This window comes from Bos indicus, chromosome 7 (genome assembly GCF_029378745.1).
Source record: "Bos indicus isolate NIAB-ARS_2022 breed Sahiwal x Tharparkar chromosome 7, NIAB-ARS_B.indTharparkar_mat_pri_1.0, whole genome shotgun sequence".
Classification (NCBI taxonomy): Eukaryota; Metazoa; Chordata; class Mammalia; order Artiodactyla; family Bovidae; genus Bos; species Bos indicus.
In genome coordinates this window covers 80,782,239-80,807,067 of record NC_091766.1, presented here as the reverse complement: position 1 = coordinate 80,807,067, position 24,829 = coordinate 80,782,239, and the positions used below count along the sequence as shown (strand labels likewise).

The window sequence follows — 24,829 nt, the reverse complement described above, 5'->3', positions numbered from 1 at the left end:
GTCTCTTTCCCTTCTGGTTTTCTCAGTGTGTATGCCCAGCAGTGGGGTTGCTGGATCATAAGGCAGTTCTATTTCCAGTTTTTTAAGGAATCTCCACACTGTTCTCCATAGTGGCTGTACTAGTTTGCATTCCCACCAACAGTGTAAGAGGGTTCCCTTTTCTCCACACCCTCTCCAGCATTTATTATTTGTAGACTTTTGGATCGCAGCCATTCTGACTGGTGTGAAATGGTACCTCATAGTGGTTTTGATTTGCATTTCTCTGATAATGAGTGATGTTGAGCATCTTTTCATGTGTTTGTTAGCCATCTGTATGTCTTTTTTGGAGAAATGTCTATTTAGTTCTTTGGCCCATTTTTTGATTGGGTCGTTTATTTTTCTGGAGTTGAGCTGTAGGAGTTGCTTGTATATTTTTGAGATTAGTTGTTTGTCGGTTGCTTCATTTGCTATTATTTTCTCCCATTCTGAAGGCTGTCTTTTCACCTTGCTAATAGTTTCCTTTGATGTGCAGAAGCTTTTAAGGTTAATTAGGTCCCATTTGTTTATTTTTGCTTTTATTTCCAATATTCTGGGAGGTGGGTCATAGAGGATCCTGCTGTGATGTATGTCGGAGAGTGTTTTGCCTATGTTCTCCTCTAGGAGTTTTATAGTTTCTGGTCTTACGTTTAGATCTTTAATCCATTTTGAGTTTATTTTTGTGTATGGTGTTAGAAAGTGGTCCAGTTTCATTCTTTTACAAGTGGTTGACCAGATTTCCCAGCACCACTTGTTAAAGAGATTGTCTTTAATCCATTGTATATTCTTGCCTCCTTTGTCGAAGATAAGGTGTCCATATGTGCGTGGATTTATCTCTGGGCTTTCTATTTTATTCCATTGATCAATATTTCTGTCTTTGTGCCAGTACCATACTGTCTTGATAACTGTGGCTTTGTAGTAGAGCCTGAAGTCAGGTAGGTTGATTCCTCCAGTTCCATTCTTCTTTCTCAAGATCGCTTTGGCTATTCGAGGTTTTTTGTATTTCCATACAAATTGTGAAATTATTTGTTCTAGCTCTGTGAAGAATACTGTTGGTAGCTTGATAGGGATTGCGTTGAATCTATAAATTGCTTTGGGTAGTATACTCATTTTCACTATATTGATTCTTCCAATCCATGAACATGGTATATTTCTCCATCTATTAGTGTCCTCTTTGATTTCTTTCACCAGAGTTTTATAGTTTTCTATATATAGGTCTTTAGTTTCTTTAGGTAGATATATTCCTAAGTATTTTATTCTTTTCATTGCAATGGTGAATGGAATTGTTTCCTTAATTTCTCTTTCTGTTTTCTCATTATTAGTGTATAGGAATGCAAGGGATTTCTGTGTGTTGATTTTATATCCTGCAACTTTACTGTAGTCATTGATTATTTCTAGTAATTTACTGGTGGACTCTTTAGGGTTTTCTATGTAGAGGATCATGTCATCTGCAAATAGTGAGAGTTTTACTTCTTCTTTTCCAATTTGGATTCCTTTTATTTCTTTTTCTGCTCTGATTGCTGTGGCCAAAACTTCCAAAACTATGTTGAATAGTAATGGTGAAAGTGGGCACCCTTGTCTTGTTCCTGACTTTAGAGGAAATGCTTTCAATTTTTCACCATTGAGGATAATGTTTGCTGTGGGTTTGTCATATATAGCTTTTATTATGTTGAGGTATGTTCCTTCTATTCCTGCTTTCTGGAGAGTTTTTATCATAAATGGATGTTGAATTTTGTCAAAGGCTTTCTCTGCATCTATTGAGATAATCATATGGTTTTTATTTTTCAATTTGTTAATGTGGTGTATTACATTGATTGATTTGCGGATATTGAAGAATCCTTGCATCCCTGGGATAAAGCCCACTTGATCATGGTGTATGATCTTTTTAATGTGTTGTTGGATTCTGATTGCTAGAATTTTGTTAAGGATTTTTGCATCTATGTTCATCAGTGATATTGGCCTGTAGTTTTCTTTTTTTGTGGGATCTTTGTCAGGTTTTGGTATTAGGGTGATGGTGGCCTCATAGAATGAGTTTGGAAGTTTACCTTCCTCTGCAATTTTCTGGAAGAGTTTGAGCAGGATAGGTGTTAGCTCTTCTCTAAATTTTTGGTAGAATTCAGCTGTGAAGCCGTCTGGACCGGGGCTTTTGTTTGCCGGAAGATTTTTGATTACAGTTTCAATTTCCATGCTTGTGATGGGTCTGTTAAGATTTTCTATTTCTTCCTGGTCCAGTTTTGGAAAGTTGTACTTTTCTAAGAATTTGTCCATTTCTTCCATGTTGTCCATTTTATTGGCATATAATTGTTGATAGTAGTCTCTTATGATCCTTTGTATTTCTGTGTTGTCTGTTGTGATCTCTCCATTTTCGTTTCTAATTTTGTTGATTTGATTTTTCTCCCTTTGTTTCTTGATGAGTCTGGCTAATGGTTTGTCAATTTTATTTATCCTTTCAAAGAACCAGCTTTTGGTTTTGTTGATTTTTGCTATGGTCTCTTTTGTTTCTTTTGCATTTATTTCTGCTCTAATTTTTAAGATTTCTTTCCTTCTACTAACCCTGGGGTTCTTCATTTCTTCCTTTTCTAGTTGCTTTAGGTGTAGAGTTAGGTTATTTATTTGACTTTTTTCTTGTTTCTTGAGGTGTGCCTGTATTGCTATGAACTTTCCCCTTAAGACTGCTTTTACCGTGTCCCACAGGTTTTGGGTTGTTGTGTTTTCATTTTCATTCGTTTCTATGCAAATTTTGATTTCTTTTTTGATTTCTTCTGTGATTTGTTGGTTATTCAGCAGCGTGTTGTTCAGCCTCCATATGTTGGAATTTTTAATAGTTTTTCTCCTGTAATTGAGATCTAATCTTACTGCATTGTGGTCAGAAAAAATGCTTGGAATGATTTCTATTTTTTTGAATTTACCAAGGCTAGCTTTATGGCCCAGGATGTGATCTATCCTGGAGAAGGTTCCATGTGCGCTTGAGAAAAAGGTGAAATTCATTGTTTTGGGGTGAAATGACCTATAGATATCAATTAGGTCTAACTGGTCTATTGTATCGTTTAAAGTTTGTGTTTCCTTGTTAATTTTCTGTTTAGTTGATCTATCCATAGGTGTAAGTGGGGTATTAAAGTCTCCCACTATTATTGTGTTATTGTTAATTTCTCCTTTCATACTTGTTAGCATTTGTCTTACGTACTGTGGTGCTCCCGTGTTGGGTGCATATATATTTATAATTGTTATATCTTCTTCTTGGATTGATCCTTTGATCATTATGTAGTGACCTTCTTTGTCTCTTTTCACAGCCTTTGTTTTAAAGTCTATTTTATCTGATATGAGTATTGCTACTCCTGCTTTCTTTTGGTCCCTATTTGCATGGAAAATCTTTTTCCAGCCCTTCACTTTCAGTCTGTATGTGTCCCCTGTTTTGAGGTGGGTCTCTTGTAGACAACATATGTAGGGGTCTTGTTTTTGTATCCATTCAGCCAGTCTTTGTCTTTTGGTTGGGGCATTCAACCCATTTACATTTAAGGTAATTACTGATAAGTATGTTCCTGTTGCCATTTACTTTATTGTTTTGGGTTCGAGTTTATACACCGTTTTTGTGTTTCTTGTCTAGAGAATATCCTTTAGTATTTGTTGGAGAGCTGGTTTGGTGGTGCAGAATTCTCTCAGCTTTTGCTTGTCTGAAAAGCTTTTGATTTCTCCTTCATACTTGAATGAGATCCTTGCTGGGTACAATAATCTGAGCTGTAGGTTATTTTCTTTCATCATTTTAAGTATGTCTTGCCATTCCCTCCTGGCTTGAAGAGTTTCTATTGAAAGATCAGCTGTTATCCTTATGGGAATTCCCTTGTGTGTTATTTGTTGTTTTTCCCTTGCTGCTTTTAATATTTGTTCTTTGTGTTTGATCTTTGTTAATTTGATTAATATGTGTCTTGGGGTGTTTCTCCTTGGGTTTATCCTGTTTGGGACTCTCTGGGTTTCTTGGACTTGGGTGATTATTTCCTTCCCCATTTTAGGGAAGTTTTCCACTATTATCTCCTCAAGTATTTTCTCATGGTCTTTCTTTTTGTCTTCTTCTTCTGGGACCCCTATGATTCGAATGTTGTAGCGTTTAATATTGTCCTGGAGGTCTCTGAGATTGTCCTCATTTCTTTTAATTCGTTTTTCTTTTATCCTCTCTGATTCATTTATTTCTACCATTCTATCTTCTAATTCACTAATCCTGTCTTCTGCCTCTGTTATTCTACTATTTGTTGCCTCCAGAGTGTTTTTAATTTCACTTATTGCATTATTCATTATATATTGACTCTTTTTTATTTCTTCTAGGTCCTTGTTAAACCTTTCTTGCATCTTCTCAATCCTTGTCTCCAGGCTATTTATCTGTGATTCCATTTTAGTTTCAAGATTTTGGATCAATTTCACTATCATTATTCGGAATTCTTTATCAGGTAGATTCCCTATCTCTTCCTCTTTTGTTTGGTTTGGTGGGCATTTATCCTGTTCCTTTATCTGCTGAGTATTCCTCTGTCTCTTCATCTTGTTTAAATTGCTGAGTTTGGGGTGTCCTTTCTGTATTCTGGCAGTTTGTGGAGTTCTCTTTATTGTGGCGTTTCCTCACTGTGTGTGGGTTTGTACAGGTGGCTTGTCAAGGTTTCCTGCTTAGGGAAGCTTGTGTCGGTGTTCTGGTGGGTGGAGCTGTATTTCTTCTCTCTGGAGTGCAATGAAATGTCCAGTAATGAGTTATGAGATGTCTATAGTTTTGAGGTGACTTTGGGCAGCCTGTATCTTGAAGCTCAGGGCTGTGTTCCTTTGTTGCTGGAGAATTTGCTTGGTATGTCTTGCCCTGGAACTTATTGGCCCTTGTGTGGTGCTTGGTTTCAGTGTCGGTATGGGGGCATTTGATGAGCTCCTGTCAATGAATGTGCCTTGGAGTCAGGAGTTCCCTGGAGTCAGGGTTTGGACTTAAGTCTCCTGCTTCTGATTATCGGTCTTATTTTTACAGTAGTTTCAAAACTTCTCCTTCTATACAGCACCATTGATAAAACATCTACATTAAAGATGATAAGTTTCTCTACAGTGAGGGTCACTCAGAGAGGTTCACAGGGTTACATGGAGAAGAGAAGAGGGAGGAGGGAGTTGGAGGTGACCCAAATGAGATGAGGTGAATCAATAGTGGAGAGAGTGGGCTAGCCAGTAGTCACTTCCTTATGTGCACTCCACAACTCGACCACTCAGAGATGTTCACGGGGTTATACAGAGAAGAGAAGAAGGAGGAAGGTAACAGAGGTGGCCAGAAGGATAAAAGGGGGGAATGAAAAGGAGGGAGACAGATCCAGCCAGTAATCAGTTCCCTAAGTGTTCTCCACCGTCTGGAACACACAGAAATTCACAGAGTTGGGTAGAGTAGAGAGGGGTTAGGGAGGAGACACAGGCGACCTGGTGGAGAAAAAGGAGGGTCCAAAGGGAGAGAGAGCAGTCAAGCCAGTAATCTCACTCCCTAGTGAAAAATGGGTCCTGAAGATTGGGTCCTTATAGGTACAAAATTGGTAACAAATACATAAAAGCAAAAATTAAAAATCTAGAGTAGAGTTTGGAATTTCAAAAATACGATGTTAAAGAAAAGAAGAAGGAAAAGAAAGAGAGAAAGAACGAACAAACAAAAACAAACAAGGTCGCGAAAATTATAGAGAAAGTACAGGTACAAAATTGATAACTAATACCAGAAAGCGAAAATTAAAAATCTAGAGTAGAGTTTGGAATTTCAAAAATACGATGTTAAAGAAAAGAAGAAGGAAAAGAAAGAGAGAAAAAACGAACAAACAAAAACAAACAAGGTCGCGAAAATTATAAAGAAAGTACAAGTATAAAATTGATAACTAATACCAGAAAGCAAAAATTAAAAATCTAGAGTAGAGTTTGGAATTTCAAAAATACAATGTTAAAAAAAAAAAAAAAAAAAGAAGAAGAAAAATAAAGAGAGAAAACAAACAAATACGAACAATGTCACAAAAATTATAAAGAAAATACAGGTACAAAATCGATATCAAATACCAAAAAGCATAAATTAAAAATCTAGAGTAAAGTTTGGAATTTCAGATATACAATGTTATATAAAAGAAGAAGAGAAAGAAACAGAGAAGAAGAAAAAAAAAAAAAAAAGTCACAGAAATTATATAAAAAAAAAAACTATAGGTACAAAATTGATAACATATACCAAAAAGCGAAAATTAAAAATCTAGAGTAGAGTTTAGAATTTCAAAAATATAATGTTAAAGAAAAGAAGAAAAAAACAAAAACAAACAAAAAAAAACAAGGTCAAAAAATTATAAAATACATATATATGAAGTTTGCTGAAGAAGAAAAAAATAGGGTCTTTTTTTTTTTTTTTTTTTTTTTTGCAAAGTAATAGGATATAAAGGTGAAAATTAAAGGAACAATAGAGGACTTAAAATTTTTTTTTTTTTAATTAAAAAAAAAAGAAAGAATGATCGTAAAAATAATAAAAATATATCTAGGACTTTTTTTTTTTTTTTTGTGGGTTTTGTGGGTTCAGTTCATTTTTGGCTAGTTCCTTGGTCAGATTTATATTTCTCAAGATCTATAGGCCCCTTCCTATGTAGTCCGTAGTAACCACAGGGTTTTGATCTATTGCCTGTAGCTTCCAAGGCGTTTCCCTCTGTTATATCTTCTTCTGTTTGCTAGTCTCTTCAGTATCTGGTTTCCGCCCTGACTCAAAGGGCACGGTGGAGGACACTTTTTTTTTTTTTTTTTTTTAGGCTTACTTGTTCAGTCGCGCTGTGGGGAGGGAGGGAGGGATGCTGCAAACAAATAACACTGGCGTGGGCTCGCAGTGCCTCAGCCACCCTGGGTCTGCCCCCGCTCACGGCGCGTGTAGCCTCCCTGTCCACACTGCTCGGACTCTAGGTTGTTCCGCCGGGAACAATCCGAGGCTGGCCCTGGGCTGCATGCACCTCCCAGGTCCAAGCCGCTCAGGTTCAGGCACTCGGGTAGTCCTCAGAGGCGCAGACTCAGTTGGGCCTGCGTTTTGTGCTCTTCCCAGGTCAGAGCGCCAATTTGCTCTTCCCAGGCGAGCGCCAATGCTGCGACTTATCGCCTCCCCGCCACTCGGTTATCTGGATGTAAAACCGGCGCACCTTCTCAGGCAGATGTTGACCGTCCAGACCCCCAAGAAGTTTTAGTTAGCAAAGAAGCCTGCTTACAGTTTTATAGATAATGTCTCTCTGGGGCTGCGATTGCCCCCTTCCGGCTCTGGCTGCCTGTCACCGGAGGGGGAAGGTCTGCAGCCGGCTATCTCTGTTCAGTCCTTTGTTCCGTGCGCGGGCCTGGCGGTCTTAGGTTAGGGCTGGCTTTTCGCGTGGTAGGTATCCCACAGTCTGGTTTGCTAGCCCAAATTATTTCGTTCAGATAGCGCTCAGGGTATTCAGGCCAGATTCTTACTCTCAGCGATGCAGCCCACGCCGCGCCTCCCTGCCCAGCCCCGGTTTGCTAATGGCGGATGCAGGCGTCTGCGCTGCTTCTCTGCTGGGGGAGTTACCGTAGGGCTCGCAATCTGCGAGTTTTAAATTGTTTATTTATTTTTTCTCCCTGTTATGTTGCCCTCTGTGCTTCCAAAGCTCGGCACAGATTCGGCAGTGAGAAGGTTTCCTGATGTTTGGAAACGTTTCTCTTTTTAAGATTCCCTTCCCGGGACGGAACTCCGTCCCTCCCTCTTTTGTCTCTTTTTTTTTGTTTTTAATATTTTTTCCTACCTCCTTTCGAAGAGTTGGGTTGCTTTTCTGGGTGCCTGATGTCCTCTGCCGGCATTCAGAAGTTGTTTTGTGGAATTTACTCGACGTTTAAATGCTCTTTTGATGAATTTGTGGGGGAGAAAGTGTTCTCCCCGTCCTACTCCTCCGCCATCTTGGCTCCTCCCTGATATACTATATGTTGTGAAATAATTACCATGATAAGGTCAGCTAACAAATCCATCACTTTATGTTGTAACCTTGTGTACCTGTGTGTTTGTGTGGTGAGAACATTTTAGACCTACTCTGGTAATTAATTTCAAGTATACAATACTGTATTGTATAGTAACCAAGATATCCTTAGGATCCCCAGAAACATTACTTTTTTAATGAATAGATTTATTTATTTTAAAATAAAAATTATATATTTAAGGTGTACATCATGATTATTTTATAAACTTGGTGAAATAATTACTACAGTCAAGCTAGTTAACATATCATCTCTTCGCATAGTTAGCATTTTGTCCAATAAGTGCATCTGATATCTATTCTCTTAGCATATTTTCAGTTTTGATACAATACTAGAGTGGGTTGCAATTCCCTTCTCCAGGGGATCTTCCTGACCCAGGGATTGAACCTGGGTCTCCTGCATCACAAGCAGATTCTTTACCATCTGAACCACCAGGAGAGCCCAAGTATGGCCACCATGCCTATACATTAGATCTTTAGGCTTATTTGCCCTGGTTTTCAGTTAGAACTCACTGCTTGCCCAATTAGACCAAGCAGTTTCCAATTCCTTCATAAGATTATTTTCATAAATAAAAAGTTGCTTTAAAAATGTTCTGTTAAATTAGGAGATTGGGATTAACATATACACACTACTATATATTAAGCAGATAACTAAACAAGAGCTTAGTGTACAGCACTGGGAATTCTACTCAAAATTCTGTACTAACCTTTATGAGAAAAGAATTTTTAAAAGAATATACATATATTCAATTATATATACATATGGATATACACTTGCTTGCTTGTTTAGTCGCTCAGTGGTGTCTGACTCTTTGCAACCCCATGGACTGTAGCCTGCCAGGTTCCTCTGTCCATGGGGATTCTCCAGGCAAGAATACTGGAGTGGGTTGCCATGCCCTCCTCCAGGGGATCTTCCCAACCCAGGATCGAATCTAGGTCTCCTACATTGCAGGCAGATTCTTTATCATCTGAGCTATCAGGGAAGCCCAAGAATACTGGAGTGGGTAGCCAAACCTTCTCCAGGGGATCTCCCCGACCCAGGAATCGAATGCGGGTCTCCTGCACTGCAGACGAATTCTTCATCAGCTGAGTTGCTAGGGAGATATATATATAAAATATAGGGTGTATATATATATATATATATATATATATATAGGATATATAGGGTGTATATATATATATGGGATATATACATATATATATATATATATATATAGGCTTTCCAGGTGGCACAGTATTAAAGGATCTGCCTTTAACCAAGAAAGAGACTCAGGTTCAACCCCTGGGTCAGGAATATCCCCCGGAGAAGGGAATAGCTACTCACTACAGTATTCTTTTTTTTTTTAATTTAAATTTTATTTTAGAAAGTTTCAAATTAATACAAAAGCAGAAAATATAACTCCATGTATCTATCACCAGTTTTCACAGTTTCCAACACTCTGACGCTACCTTTCCACATAATAATACTTCACACCACTTTTTTTTTTTCTGGATTAATCTTAAGCATATCCCAGACATCATAAAAAATTTCTCCTTAAGTCTTAGCTTTTATTATTAAAAAGGAGACCTTTTAAAATATATATATATATATAACTACTGATAAATACCCCTTATACAGAATTCACAACAATTTACTAATAATTTTCAATACCACTTAGTCTTCAGTTACCACCACTTGTTTCAAAAATACCTTTTAATAGGTGGCTTGTTCAAACCAGAATCCAAACAAGGTTATTATTGTTTTTAAAATCTCTCTTGTATCTACAATTACTTTTCCTTTTTAATTCTGTTATTTTTTTCTTTTTGTATCTTTTCTCCTTTTTCTTAATTGGCATTACCAAAGGTCTACTGGTTTTAGCTTTGTGAATCTTTATTATTTTTTGTGGCTGTTGTCCTTTTGTATGTGTGTGTTTGGTAAAATCTACTGATACTATCTTAACCATTTTAAGTGTACAATTCCATGACATTAAGTATGTTCACAATAGTATGCAACCACTACCATTTATCCATTTCCAGAACTTAGACAGGATCAACTTTATAAGGCGACCCAAGAGAGTAACTATCCTAAAAAATAGGTCAAATGCAGATTTCAAAAGAGATATTTACAGATTCATTAGTAGTTTCCAATTTCATGCCAATTTTTAAAGCTATTCTTGCTTAGGAAATCCCACGGACAGAGAAGCCTGGCAGGCGACAGCCCACGGGGTCATAGCGTTGGACACAACTTAGTGACTAAACAACAATGTGTGCGTGTGTGTATTTTGCTACACACCTAAAGCTAACACTACATTGTACTGATAAATCTCCAATAAAGATTTTTTTTAAGTCAGGACAACCAAGAAAAAACAATAATAATAAAAATAAAAATATTCTGTCAACATGGCAATTTGTACCAAAAGGGAGAAAAATGAGTAAACTGTGGATTTATTTTTTAGCATACATTTTAAATACCCTCTATAAAAGGCTGAACCTTTAAAGTGCAAATATTAATTTAGCTATATTTTTCTTCTGAAAAATTATCTATTAATCTCATTACTATATTTAAATGTATCACCATTAGAAGGATCTATACAAAAGAAAGCATCTAAATGACAAAAATTTTCACTAACCTATTTAGGTAATACTCTCCTGCACTTAGTAAAAGTAATCTTCCAACTATTTCTTGAGGAATCTGCCATCCACTAAATATTTTCCACAGACCTTAAAAACCCTGGGCTCAAAAAGATGCCAACAAACTAGGCAGAGAGCTATCTGGTTCTCAAAATGGACCATAAAATGAACAGAACACACAGCTACAGTAAGCAAACTCTCAACTGACCTACTGTTTAAATGGCCTCACTTAAAGGAAAAACATGTAACTGTGAAGAATTTAAAGGGACATTCTTGAATTTAAAGAATATAAAAAGCGTCACTATGTGAAAAGTGTCTTATAAACTTTTATCTCAATTTAATACTCCTATTTTCTTTACAAAGTAGGAACTATGCCCATTTTCCAGATGAGGAAATAGATACATCTCAGAATACATATATTCAAAGATGTTCAGAATTAAATTGATAAAATAAGGAGTAGTTGTGATTTGACTTCTTAGTATTTTATTATTACTGAATTACAAGTAATTAACAGATAAATTTCTGGGAAAAGGAAACAAGATAATTCTTCCACTCCTTTGAAAGGAGTTTGACTCATTTTTATACTCACTATTAAAACTTTCTAAGTGGCAATAGCCAGGTAACTGGTTATAGACCCTCCCCAACCACTCTAACATGCACACACTAGGGACAGTTAGAAAAGCTGGACACAACACACATATACATACACACATACACACACACACACACACACACACACACACACAAATCTATTTGAAAGCATCAGTGAGCTAACAAGATAACCAGGACCTAAGAAGTAAAGACCTTAGAGAAGGGAAGTAAACTAGCGAGTCTAACAGTCTTTGAAGTTGTTCCTCTCAATGAATTTGCCAATTGCAAAGACAGGCTCGATAAAGGACAGAAATAGTATGGACCTAACAGAAGCAGAAGATATTAAGAAGAGGTGGCAAGAATACACAGAAGAACTGTACAAAAAAGCTCTTCAGGACCAAGATAATCACCATGGTGTGATCACTCACCTAGAGCCAGACATCCTGGAATGTGAAGTCACGTGGGCCTTAGAAAGCATCACTATGAACAAAGCTAGTGGAGGTGATGGAATTCCAGTTGAGCTATTTCAAATCCTGAAAGACGATGCTGTGAAAATGCTGCACTCATTTTTTAATATGCCAGCAAATTTGGAAAACTCAGCAGTGGCCACATGGCTGGAAAAGGTCAGTTTTCATTCCAATCCCAAAGAAAGGCAATGCCAAAGAATGCTCAAACTACCGCACAATTACACTCATCTCACACGCTAGTAAAGTAATGCTCAAAATTCTCCAAGCCAGGCTTCAGCAGTATGTGAACCGTGAACTTCCAGATGTTCAAGCTGGTTTTAGAAAAGGCAGAGGAACCAGAGATCAAATTGCCAACATCCACTGGATCATGGAAAAAGCAAGAGAGTTCCAGAAAAACATCTATTTCTGCTTTATTGACTATGCCAAAGCCTTTGACTGTGTAGATCACAATAAACTGTGGAAAATTCTGAAAGAGATGGGAATACCAGACCACCTGATCTGCCTCTTGAGAAACCTATATGCAGGTCAGGAAGCAACAGTTAGAACTGGACATGGAACAACAGACTGATTCCAAATAAGAAAAGGAGTACGTCAAGGCTGTATATTGTCACCCTGCTTATTTAACTTCTATGCAGAGTACATCATGAGAAACGCTGGGCTGGAAGAAGCACAACCTGGAATCAAGATTGCCGGGAGAAATATCAATAACCTCAGATATGCAGATGACACCACCCTTATGGCAGAAAGTGAAGAGGAACTCAAAAGCCTCTTGATGAAAGTGAAAGTGGAGAGTGAAAAAGTTGGCTTAAAGCTCAACATTCAGAAAACAAAGATCATGGCATCCAGTCCCATCACTTCATGGGAAATAGATAGGGAAACAGTGAAAACAGTGTCAGACTTTATTTTTCTGGGCTCCAAAATCACTGCAGATGATGACTGCAGCCATGAAATTAAAAGACACTTACTCCTTGGAAGGAAAGTTATGACCAATCTAGATAGCATATTCAAAAGCAGAGACATTACTTTGCCAACAAAGGTCCGTCTAGTCAAGGCTATGGTTTTTCCAGTAGTCATGTATGGATGCGAAAGTTGGACTGTGAAGAAAGCTGAGCGCCGAAGAATTGATGCTTTTGAACTGTGGTGTTGGAGAAGACTCTTGAGAGTCCCTTGGACTGCAAGGAGATCCAACCAGTCCATTCTAAAGGAGATCAGCCCTGGGTGTTCTTTGGAAGGAATGATGCTAAAGCTGAAACTCCAGTACTTTGGCCACCTCATGCGAAGAGTTGACTCATTGGAAAAGACTCTGATGCTGGGAGAGATTGGGGGCAGGTGGAGAAGGGGATGACAGAGGATGAGATGGCTGGATGGCATCACGGACTCAATGGACGTGAGTTTGAGTAAACTCTGGGAGTTGTTGATGGACAGGGAGGCCTGGCGTTCTGCAATTCACGGGGTCGCAAAGAGTCGGTCACAACTGAGCGACTGAACTGAACTGAACTGAAGTAGTATAGAGCCAAGAGGCTAAGAGGCCAGGCAGAAGCAGCAGCTAAGCTGCTGGAAATCAGCACTGAGTTTTTGGCAGTCCCATGGGGCTGTGAAGAGACCAAGGAGGAGGGGGTTATGTAAACACTCAGAATTCCTGATAAGATCTTGGAAAGGCTATACTTTAGAAATCAGGACAAAGTGGAAACTCTGCTCTCACAACCTGAAACCTAACTTTCACCAGCTCATCCTCAGAATGGATTAGTATAAACTACCCCACATTAATGCCAGCAAGAAACCAAAAGTAAATCCTCTCTGAAGGAAAATAATGTCATGCAGAAACTGAAATTACCTCTTTTGGTTTTTCATAAACCATGTCCAACATCCAAACAAAATCACAAGGCAGGCAAGTGACCATTAGTTTACAGCTGAGTCCTTGTTGAAACTGACCCATAGAGGACTTATAACTTTCCGATCTGAAATTCCAATTTTTGGATGAATTAACTCAGACTCAAGAACTGACAAGATACGCAGGGCTCAGACCTTGTTTGTTCAATGGAAAAGGTATGTTTACGAATGTAGTTGGTGTGGCCCCAGAAGCATCTCAGTTTTACATTTTAAAGAGCAGCATCTCTCTCTCTCTCTGTAGGAAACTTTATCTGCTCAGCTACCTGAGGCAAAGCCACTGACTCAATAGGATCCTTGATTCACAGAAATTCCCTAAATATCTGGGCCTGATTCACTGATGTTTTGGCTAACCTGAAACCCAATGATATCCAGCGGCGCGCTGTGGCTGGTCAGTCTCAGTGTCAGCAATGCAGAAGAAAGAGCAGATGGAGTTGCTCCAGTCAGAGGGCAGGGCTCAGACTTCATGGCTGTTGGCAATGGCACAGCCATCTGGTCTATCACTTGGAAAACTACAGACTGCAAGATTCAAAGATCCTTCATTGGAAACATGAATGGGGGGCACTGACTGAACTGTCTGCTGACTGAACTCTCTGGATCAGGCATGCAGGTGCCCACAGGAAGGGCTGTGGGCCAGCTGGAATCAAGCCACTGATAGAGGCTGACTCTTTCTAATGCACAGGACTACCGCTGCAGGGCATGCTTGTGACTCCTGTCCAAAGTTGGCCCATTTGTCTCACAATGGGAGAGGCCACACCATGAGGGGCATTACCCCTCCCACTCTTGGCAGCTTGCCTGCACCAGACACCTGAAGCCCTCTCAGGGCTCACAGCGCTGCCTCAGCACTGTTGGTACTCATTCGGGTGACTGGTTAGCAGGTTCCAGTCACCCCACTGTGGCCCTTGAAACTAACCTGTGCGCTCAGCAGTGGACTGACTGTCCACCTCTTTCTCCCTCATTCCCTCCCAGTCCATATGTTTCAGCAAGGCAGTTTGATTAATGAATACAGGTTATCCAAGAAAGGGCTCATCCCTTCTTGATCATTTCCTGGGTACGGATCAGGACAAAGGGGGAAGGATTACAGAGCGTTACATAGATGTATTTTGAAAACTGAGGACTCAGTCTTGACCAGTGTTGGGCATAACACATTTTTCTTACCCCACTCCAGTACTCTTGCCTGGAAAATTCCATGGACAGAGGAGCCTGGTGGGCTGCAGTCCATGGGGTCACTAAGAGTCGGACACGACTGAGCGACTTCACTTTGACTTTTCACTTTCATGCATCGGAGGAGGAAATGGCAAACCACTCCAGTGTTCTTGCCTGGAGAATCCCATGGACAGAGGAGCCTGGTGGGCTGCCATCTATGGGGTCGCACAGAGTCGGACACGACTGAAGCGACTTAGCAGCAGCAGCAGCAACAGCACCCCCAGGTCAGCCTGGATGATACATCCTCCAGGTGGCAGTATAGTTGAAAGGTAGCTGTCAGGAATTCAACTTTAGCTCTGGTTAAGTTAATAAAAGTACCTTGTCCCTCTCGCATCTGACCCTTTGAGACGAAAAGTGGGTGTGAACTGGGGATGACTGAAAACAAAGTGAAGTTAGAAGTACTGGAACAGAACACCCTCTTTTGTGAATAACACCGCTGTCAAAATCCTTGTACAAGTCTTTGGTGCACATACATGTATTGCATCTCTAGAGGAAGAACAACAACCTACCATGTAGGAAGGGAACACCTCAGGCTCCAGGAGGTATGAGGGAGGAAAGAACATTAAGATATTTTTGTCCTGTAGATTGCCCCTGGAGCTTTTCTCAAAGGGGAAAACATCCTGGTGTGGCAATCTGAAGCTGCTGCAAGTGCATTCTGTTTTACCTACAGCTGCATCTTCTGTGATCCACTTGATTGCTTTGACCACAGAGCAAAAGGGAGACCCCAGAGCAAAAGGGAGACCCCAGCTCCTCCACCTTCCATACAAAGCACCTCCAGATGCTGTCCCCATCCACACCGCACTCATTTCATGGGCAGACAAATTCCACAAAGAAAAATACAGATATTTTATACTACAATAAAATTTTAAACTTCTCATCATCAAACAACACCTTTAAGAAAGTAGAAAGGCAAACCAGAGTAGAGAAAATATTTCCAATACATATAACTGACAAAGGACTCATGTCTTCATACATACTGGGATGAACAAGATGATATTCAATTATTTTGACATTCAAAAATGGCAATTCATATAGTTTAACTTAATATTTCAAAACTCCTACAGATCAATAAGGGCTTCTCAGGTGGTGCTATTGGTAAAGAACCCACCTGCCAATGCAGGAGATGTAAGAGACAAGGGTTCAATCCCTAGGTTGGGAAGATCTCCTGGAGAAGGGCATGGCAACCCACTCCAATATTCTTGCCTGGAGAATCCCCTGGACAGAGGAGCCTGAAGGGCTACAGTCCATAGGGTCACAAAGAGTCTGACACCACTGAAGTGACTTCGCATGCACTCACAGATCAACAAGATAAGACAACTCAACTGAGAAATGGGCAAAAGATTGAATAAGCACTTCAAAACAGAGAATGTTCAAATGGTCAAGAAATACTTGGAAAAATGTTCAAGTTAAATATCAGAGAAATAAAAATGAAAACCAACATGAGATACTACTTCATGTCTACTAGAAGGCTTAAAACTAAAAAGACTGATAATACCAACTATTAGCAAGGATGCAGAGCAACTGTAATTCTTATATACATTGCTAGCGTTAACACAAATTGATATAACTATTTCAGAAAAGTGTTTAGCAGTAATTATTGAAGTTGAATATAAGTAAGTCCTATGAAACAAAAAGTTAACTCCTGGGCATATACTGAACAGAAATGTATCAGATCAGATCAGATCAGTCACTCAGTCGTGTCCGACTCTTTGCGACCCCATGAATCGCAGCACGCCAGGCCTCCCTGTCCATCACCAACTCCCGGAGTTCACTCAGACTCACGTCCATCGAGTCAGTGATGCCATCCAGACATCTCATCCTCTGTCGTCCCCTTCTCCTCTTGCCCCTAATCCCTCCCAGCATCAGAGTCTTTTCCAATGAGTCAACTCTTCGCATGAGGTGGCCAAAGTACTGGAGTTTCAGCTTCAGCATCATTCCCTCCAAAGAAATCCCAGGGCTGATCTCCTTCAGAATGGACTGGTTGGATCTCCTTGCTGAACACAAAAAATATCTGTACAAGAATTTCCATTGCCATATTATTTGTAATAGCCCCAATACAATTTGTAATTGTAATCTGGAAACAATCCAAATGTTTCACCAACAGTAGACAAAGAATAGACCAAGAAACCATTGTATACTCATTCAGTGGAATACTACAAAGAAATGAAAAGGAATGAACCACAGCATCCGAAGTGTCATCCAAAACTCACAGATATGATGTTGAGGGAAATAAGCCTGACACAGAAGAGTACTTACTGCATGAGTCTATAATGAAGTTCAAAAACAGGCAAAAGGAATCCATGATGTTAGAAGCAAGGATGGTGGCTACCCATGGGGAGGAGCACCGAAGAGGAACAGAAACAGTTTCGTTTCTGGAGGGCTGAACATGTCAATGACTTGATCTGGGTGCTGCTTACAAAAATATAATCACTCTGTGAACATTCAGGAAGCAGCACACTTGTGATGTGTGCACTTTTCTATACGTATGCCATACCCTGAAAACAGGTTTATATTGTAATTTATGGTTAAAAGAACAACATTCAAATAACGTTTACTATTGAAGTATTAAAAAGTAAAGAGAAGTTACGAACATGAATCCTTAGCAACACAGGAGGCCAATCAGGACCAGAGGATAGAAACTGTTTTATTGGAAAGATCTTATTGATAAGGTGAGGATGTAAAATTGCTACTGAAGGAAGAGAAGGTGGCTTACAATGTATGAATATTAGTTAGTGAAAATAATATTTACTAGCTTGATGAAAACACTAGACATGTCAATAATGTCTCTGACATCCACCAAACTTTTCATGAAACTCCCTTATCCACAGCTCCTGCTGATTGACAGCCAGTCCACGGACTGGTCAGAGTCCAGCAGTCTTGTCTAGTCTCCAAATGTGAGTTAAGCCAATGAGATTCTCTCTCACAAAAAGACGAGCTTGAATACACTGAGTGAATAAGAGATGCCGCAGTGGGAACTAAAGCAGTAAAAGCAGAGAGCAGGGCCATACCATGCTGAGTCAGGTACCACAAGAGGCATGGCAGCATACAGTTGAGGGAAGCAGAAATGACGAGAAAACAGAAGCCATGAGGAACCCAAGAGGCATAACACACTGAAGAACACGTCAGCCAGCACCAGTGTCCGAAGCACAGCGCTAGTGGTTTAGTCGCTCAGTCATGTCCGACTCTGCAACCCCATGGATTGTAGCCTGCCCAACTCCTCTGTCCACGGGATTTTCCAGGCAAGAATACTAGAGTGGGTTGCCATTTCCTTCTCCAAGGGGATCGTCCTGACCCAGAGACTGAACCAGTGTCTTCTGCATTGCAGGTAGACTCTTTACCCTTGAGCCACCAGGGAAGCCCAAATCATAGCTGGTCACAATAAAGATAGAGCAATACTTGCCTTTTTATGATATTCCCACTATCCCCCTACCACACAGAGAGGTCCCCATAATTCAAGACAACTTGAGTTCATGTCCCTCCCTTGCCTAAAGCAAATAAATAATCATGTGACAGTAACCAACGAACCCTGGAAAAACTTAGCAGCACTAGAAAAAGCAAACTACACACCTGACTAATTAAACCTTAGTAACTGCCTTAAAATAGCAGTCTCTCAGATATATGTGAGATGCTGCCTCCCGGTCTGCGGTCCTCATTTTGCCCCAAATTAAGCTTAACTCGCAACTCTCAAGTTGTAACAACTTTTTAGTCAACAGTTATGGCAACCGATGAAGCGACCCAGAGTGGACTTCCTTAGTTCGACTGGACTTCATGAGGAACCAGAGCTTTGGTACCTGCAGTGGCGCCTTGCACCCATCCACCTCCTCGGGGAGTGCAGACAAATTTGGGTAAGTCTCTCCTGTTCTTAAATCTCCTGTATTGGTTGAGATTCTGAGTTTTATTTGGTGGTGGAGCAGTTTACCTAACCGCCCCCAGTAGGAAAGATACTGGGGGCGGGCGGAGAGAGTGGAGCATCCAGGGCATACCTACTCACGGTCTAGACACTGAGGAGGGTTCAGTTGAAAGATACCGAGAAATTACCACCCAGTCAAAAGACACTGGGTGGGCAGGGGAGGGGGATGGCTGAAAGATGCCAGGGGAACAGCCCACTCAGTGGAAAGGTACTGGCGGGGAGGGCTTATTTGGGAAAAAATTCGAGGAATACCTGGGGCTCGGCTGAATGATGCCAAGGTTGCTCTGTTTCAGGGGACTGAAGGGTCTTGGCTGAGTGGTTAAGTAAGAGACTGATCTGACACTTTTCCTTAGTCCTCATACCATGCAGTGGTCCCATAGGGAAACCCGCTCATTAATTAAAATACTTGCTTGTCTGGAGTTTGCACATAAGAACTGGCCATGCAGCTGCCTGAGCAGCCACAGTGGTCTTAGATTGAAGAATCCGAGACATGTAAGACAAGCTGAAACAACTCTGGGATAACTCCTGGAGGAGTTAAGCTCACAAATAGAACATTGGCCCACTACACAAGTTAACTAGTGATTTTTACCCAGCTTAAAATGGAAACAGAATCTCTCAAAAACAGAAACAAAGGGGTGTCAGAAAGCCAGCCTCTGACTAACACTCCAGCCAGAATCTTGTACAGTATGTATGGAGCTCATACTTGCAAGTACCTAGTTAATTGGAGAAATTATACTAAAAGAGATCTCAACCTAAAATGGCCAAATTGGGGTTCTTTTGATATTCCAAAACTGACATTTTGCATGCACAATTAGAAAAGGCCAGCTGTGCTTACTTTGACTTGTATCTAGAAGCTTCTAAAAGAGGAAATGATGGAGTAACTTCTTTGCAGGAAACCAACAAGAAATTGCCTGAAACTATATCATCAGTGAAAAAGGCTGCTAACGCTGACTCTGCCAGGTCTCAGGATTAGTGGAATAAATGTTTGGCATTTACGCCTTTTGGCTTTTGATTTCTGGGCATCACTTTATCATCTTTTGGGGGACACTCTTCCACCTGGCTTTTGATTTCTGGGCATCTCTTTGCCTTTTGTTTCAAGTTTGACTCCTGGCTGGTGAGGTTTTGGTTCCATTTGGTTTGAGTGTACAGACAACTGGTGCAAACTGCTCGAACTAACATGGGAAGTGCTCATCTAAGCTTCCACACCCCACTTTGGAACCCCTAGGGAAAAAAAAATTTTTTTTGGACTGGTCAATCTATAGCAATCATCTAATGACAAGAAAAATGGCCTAAAAATATTAGATCTTTATTGACACAGGATAGGAAAAGGTACTAAAGTTCCCTTATGTCCCCTGGTGGCTTAGATGGCAAAGCATCTGCCTGCAATGCGGGAGACCTGGGTTTGATCCCTGGGTCGGGAAGATCCCCTGGAGAAGGAAATGGCAACCCACTCCTCCAGTACTCTTGCCTAGAAAATCCCATGGACAGAGGAGCCTTGTAGGCTACAGTCCATGGGGTTGCAAAGAGTCGGACACGACTGAGCGATTTCACTTCACTTCAACTGCCTTAAAATAGCATTTACTGCTGCTGGGTCTCAGAACTGATTTTGATAGATGGATGAAACACTGATTTATGGATAATGTCCTGACTGTTGCAAAGCTATGCAAAATACTGAGAGATGAGAAGTATCAATGGCATCAGAAAAGAAAGCACTCACTCTTAACTCTAAACAAGACTCTTTCAGCTGCTGGAAGAGTTTGGTAAGTAGATTTCAATAAAGATAAGAATCCCTCAATAAGAAAACCACCAATAATTTAATTTCCTCTATGTGTGCTGTGCTTAGTCGCTCAGTCATATCTAACTCTTCGGACCCCATGGACTGTAACCCTCCAGGTACCTCTGTCCATGGGGATTCTCCAGGCAAGAACACTGGAGTGGGTTGCCATGCCCTCCTCCAAGAGGATCTTCCCAACCCAGGGATCGAACCCAGGTCTCACGCATTGCAAGCAGATTCTTTACCATCTGAGCCACCAGGGAAGTTCAATTTCCCCTACAATGGGGTCAAATCATGAAAATACTTTTTACACCATGGTCATGGTTTAACAACTGATTTCAGACTTCTTTTCTTTAGGATTTAACAAGCCAGGCCTTATTTAAAACCTATTTCTACTACCTTTATATCTTCACAACTACTGTCTCCAGTTTTCTCCTTTATAATGATAGCAAAGGAACAAAAAGATGATGACAATTACAATAACACACATTAAATCAGAAACACATTACAAACTCTTTCCAGGATCGTTCTCTTCAGAGCTACACCTACTACAATCTTCAGCGCCAAAAAGGAAAAACCTCCTTATTTAATATGATGTTTGGGACTTGCTTTGAAAGAGTCAAACAACAACAACAACATAGGCATGTGTGGGGAAAAAAAATGTAACCAGAAAGCAGAAAGCTGAATATTGTTGAAGCTAGACAATAAGTATATTGGTATTCCCTAAAATATTCTATTTTGTCTGTGTTAAATTAGAAGTATTTTTTAAAGAGAAAGAAAGGAAAAACCTGCCCAAGCAACCCTAGTAATTAAAGCAACAAGAAGAAAATTTAAAAAGAATTGTATTAGAAAGAGAGGAACACAAACGCCAGCTGACAAACGAGCTCTGTATGCGCTGGGGCATGGACCGGTTGCCTATGAGTCTTTCAACAACCCGATGATGCAGCTACCACCATGATTCCCATCACAGGCAGGGATACAGGCGTAGAAAGAGAAATTGCTCATCATGGATCCAGTAAGCGTCTGTGTGGAGACTGAAACCCCCACAGTTTAACTTCTGAACCAACCATACACAATACTACTATCTGACCTGGAAAGTGACATTCTTCAAGTTGAAAGCAAATCCATATCAGATATGAGCGGTCACCTATTCCTATGCATCATAACATCATCTTGTTATGACTCTGCAATGAGGTATGATACTCCACAGTGAGCCTGAGGCCAGACTACCTCCTCCCCACTCCCATATTTCTAACCCCAGAAGCCTCCTAGCTTTCCAATCGTCCCTCTATTTGACGGCACTAGCCCTCCTGTTTACATTAGTCACACAAATGGCATGAGCTCGTAAATATAGTTCAGGAAATGAATCAGGCGTTGTCTACATTAAATCAGAAAATGACAAAATAAAACATTTCAGGAAACTGAAAAGAAAGAATGCAAATTATCAGTAACCAGGATCCCTCAGACGCCTGCTGATCCCGACATCATCAGTCTCAGCCAGTTCACAGCATAAGTATGGGAGGAGCTAATAAAAGAAATTTTAGCCTTCATTAAAAAAAAAAAATAAGGCACCGAAGCAGGGGTTCCCAGCCTCCAGGATCTAATGTTTGATGACCTGAGGTGGAGCTGATTTAATAATAATAGAAATAAAGGGCACAATAAATGTGATGTGCTTGAATCATCTCGAAACCATGTCCCTGTTCCCTGTCCAGGGAAAACTCTTCCACAAGACTTGTCTCTTGTCTCGGAACCATGTCCCTATTCCCTGTCTATGGAAAACTCTTCCACAAGACTTGTCTCTGGTGTCAAAAATGTTGGGGACCACTGCACTAAAGAATCAATAACTTTTATTTTTAAGCATAGCTTTTCTTAAAGTAGTTTTACTTGTATCTTCTCAGATGTTATGAGAATTCTAGCTTTCATTAACTTACCGCACTCTAATGCTATGACTTACATAAGCCTCCCCAACTTTCTCATTTCTTTCTTTATAGTTCAATAAAAAAAGAATTACGACTTAAATAAACACAGATAAACTTTTTTCTTGTTTTCTTCCCTCTCCCTAAAAGTATATTTGGAGCATTCTGCATTCACTATGCGGAGAAGGCAATGGCACCCCACTCCAGTACTCTTGCCAGGAAAATCCCAAGTCGGCTGCCGTCTATGGGGTCGCACAGAGTCAGACACAACTGAAGTGACTTAGCAGCAGCAGTAGCAGCATTCACTATGAGAAGTCTTAAGAAAAATGATTTGAATGTTCATTTCTAGTGAATCATAAGTTTTTCAAGTGCTAGTAAAAAAGGAAAAATTGTGAGAACATGTGCTTTCTGCATCTTTGTTCCACTTTCTGATACAAATGTTTTATCAAGGAAAACTTGTTGCTGTTTTCCTCCCAAAATATACACATAATCATATTTTAATTCCTTGGGGAAAAAGGGTAAAATATTTTATACCCTTTGGCGGAACCAAAATAATGTACTTATAATTTTACCATCAGCTAATATTTGAAAATTATACCAACTGAATTGCATTGAATAATTCTGGAATAATGGTCAATTTTTAGAATAATTGCCAAATATTATATAGTAAACATTTACCATAGTGCTATATTGATACCTAACAAATATCATTGCTAGTTTTGTTTCAATATTAATGAAGATTTTCATATACATAGTCTTAAGGTAAACTAATATCAGAGAGGAATTTATACTGTGATGTAACTTAACACAATCATTAGTCCTGAAAAATCACCCCAAATTGTATTTACAACTCATTGTAAATAGTATTGTATTTACAACTCAAGTCTTGAAATACATGTCTTAATGATACAAATAAAACCCTGCAAACTCCAAGATATGTAATTGAATGCTAATTTGCTTCAGCTGTGGCCAATTCTCTGCAAATCAATGAACCACAGCCCACCAGTCTCTGCCTATGGGATTCTCCAGGCAAGAACACTGGAATGGGTTGCCACTCCCTCTCCAAGGAGCGAACCTGCGTATCTTACGTCTCCTGCCATTGGCAGGTAGTTTCTTTACCACTAGCACCACCTGGGAAGCTCTGTATCATTGTATAAAAATTGTCTGATTTTTAATGATGGAAGATAAACTCAATAAACATATACACAATATGCATACACAAATATACACTAAAAATTAAAGTGCTTAATTTTTAATGATGGAAGATAAACTCAATAAACATATACACAATATGCATACACAAATATACACACATATCCCTTTCTTATAGGACAAATAAACAAGGCATTAAAACATAAAATTAGGACTTCAGACCTGAGTAAATCCATATTGTTTGTCAATATGGCTTATTTCATTACTTTTTCTACTCTACAAAATTAAAATTATATTTATTGTATCATGCATATTTATTGAGAAATATGGACAAAAATATGGTCAACTAAAAAGTATAATCTGCATTAAACAAACAGCAATAGCAACAACTACTATTACAACAAACTACTAATATTTGCCAGCTAAGCCAGAAGCTTTTGGTTATCATACATGCTTTTGGACTTATCATTTAATGAAAGAAAAATACTTTTGCTTTTTCATTCCTGAAAGAAGGGAAAAAAATTGTTATTACACTACAAATATTTTCCATTTAGTAGTATATTTAGTACTCACTTATTAAAACCCATGGAAAAATACTTGTCACAATAAAAATTCACTTTTATGTACATCTGTCCCATCAAAGATGGATTTCTCTACGCTGAATTCTTAACGATAAGTACAATAATATAAACAGTAAGGTTTAGTGCAGTCAAAATTAAAACTGTATTTTTCTAATCCATAGATTATTTTTCTTCATTCAAATCTTAATTGGAAGAATGACTACAAAATTCAAGTGATAAATCACTTCTTTCCTAAATTATACTTTATAACATTTTATAAGATTTAACAAGTACTTTTATTCCATTTCCCCTTTATTTGTGTTCAATAAGCAAAGGTTGAAAAGAAAATACTGAGTTGGTTATTATATTTCAATTAACGTGAGCTGAAACAAAAACCGATCATCCACACTCCCCAACCTCCACAAATATTTCAGGGCTTGCAGGCAGCTCTGCCTAATTCGATAAAATGATTAAAATCCTCTGCTTGTGGTCAAGTTAGGAAGGCTAAAATGACTGGCTGGAAATGAGGTGACAGGGGGAATCTCATAACCTTTAATCCCTTAAAAATTAAAACATGTTTCATTCAGCACAAATATGACTAGTATCTACTACTTTAAACCTCCAGAACTAAGGATATGTTCTCTACCCTGCCTCTGAAACAACTGAAATCAGGCTGAACAGAACACTCAACACTACCAGGAGAGTAAGAGCAAAGATGACTTCGTTCCTGTCCGCCTCTCCTGCAAGCAGGCAAGA

General features: G+C 39.5%; 1 protein-coding gene across 4 annotated transcripts in view; it reads right to left on the bottom strand.

Moving 5' to 3' along the window:
• The window catches only part of RASGRF2 (Ras protein specific guanine nucleotide releasing factor 2), a 274,907-nt gene that overhangs the window by 244,938 nt on the left and 5,140 nt on the right, over positions 1 to 24,829 (bottom strand). The window lies entirely within an intron of this gene.